The sequence below is a fragment of the Galeopterus variegatus genome, unplaced genomic scaffold, assembly GCF_000696425.1.
Source record: "Galeopterus variegatus unplaced genomic scaffold, G_variegatus-3.0.2 Scaffold68525, whole genome shotgun sequence".
Taxonomy (NCBI): Eukaryota; Metazoa; Chordata; class Mammalia; order Dermoptera; family Cynocephalidae; genus Galeopterus; species Galeopterus variegatus.
The window spans coordinates 1-1,529 of NW_007794636.1; the positions used below are offsets into that span (position 1 = coordinate 1).

The 1,529-nt window shown below is 47.0% G+C and overlaps 1 pseudogene; it reads right to left on the bottom strand.

Annotated features, from left to right (window-relative positions):
• Window positions 1–906: 906 nt before the first annotated feature.
• Window positions 907–1,494, bottom strand: LOC103584599 (annotated as a pseudogene).
• Window positions 1,495–1,529: the final 35 nt, after the last annotated feature.

Below are 1,529 nucleotides of genomic sequence, written 5' to 3' on the forward strand. Positions count from 1 at the left end.
ACATGGTGGCATAGATTGGAGTAATGTATACACAAGCCAAAGAACATCAGAAATCTCCAGCGACCACCAGAAGCCTGGAGAGATGCATGAGATTATTCTGGCACACAGTTTTATGGCACACAGTTTGTGTTAATTTGTTATGACAGCCCTGGGAAACTAACACATTAGTGTAAACTTACTTTCAAAATCAGGACTCCGAGAAAAGCAATTTCACCCTAAATTCACTCGTAAATACAGAAGCAAAAGTCCTACACAAAACATTATCCACGTGATTTAGGCAATAAAGAAAATGGTAATGTTTCCAGGACAACTGGGATTTATCTGGAGGAATAAAGATTGGATTAGCAAGAGTAAACTGAAGATCAGAATAGGGAAAAAATGTACTGATAAATGATTTTAACAGATGATTTTTGGGGGGTCAGATACTGTTTGTATTTTTAAGGACTCTGTACATAGTATTTCCAGGAGCAGATGTACAAGATTTCGATGCAAACCATGTTGTAGCACAGGGGGCTGTCAGGCCCGACAGGCAGCTGGATGTCAGGGTCCTCGCTGTGGTGGTCACTGCCACATTTGGTGAGGGAAAAAAAGCCCCTGTCAACCACAGACAGGATGGGATTACAGGTCCAAGACGCGACAACCACTGAGTCCTCCATGAGGCGCAGCAGCAGCAAAACAGTCATTTGAAACAATTCTTCCTGCCACGGCATGTGAGCAGCCCGTGCCAACTTCACGTGGGTCTGTCCATGTAAACGTGCTGCCAAAACCCCCGGCCTGTAGGAGAACCAGCTTCTGATGAGAAACTCCAGCCGCTTCCAGTGATAGTTAAGCATTTCAATTTTGGCTTCACGACACTTAAGTTCCTCCTGAAATGATTGCAGCTTCTTCCCAGCGAAGCTGGCCTACTGGGCCAGGTCTCCAGGATGGATCACTCTGGGGTCTTCGAGCTCGGGTCCAGGTCTTGGTGGAGGTCTGCACCTTGTACTTCAGCTTTGCATGTTTGCTGTGCAGGACTTCACCCTTGATGTGGCTCAGGTCAGAGAGACTGATGACATTTTCATGAATTTCTTTGGTTCTGTTCAGCGTGTCCAGGAGGATAGTATATTTGTGAATTTTCTCTTTGTGGTGCATAAAATTCCACCAGAGATCATTCGATTCTTTGCAGGAACACTTCCCAGACGTGTTCTCCTTGTGCCACAACTTCTCCAGCCTGGGGTACTCCAACCTGTCATCTTGGGCTTCGTCCCCAAGAGAGTTGCTGCTAACCAGCTGAGGATCCTTCTTCCCATCCTGACCAGACTTGGCCAAGACGACATTGAGACTGAGGGTGACTTTTGCTTCTTTTGCCCCATCTTTATCTCAGCCTTCAACGTCCAGTTTCTTCCCCTTGAGTTCATCCCTTTCTTGTGTCTTTAGATCAGCACAGAGCTCATCCAGCTTCACAGGGGACATACAAAGCCGCTGGGCTGGCTCCCACAGCTAGTTCAGCTTCATGAGAAGCTCTTTCCTGGGCTCGAGCACCAGGGTCG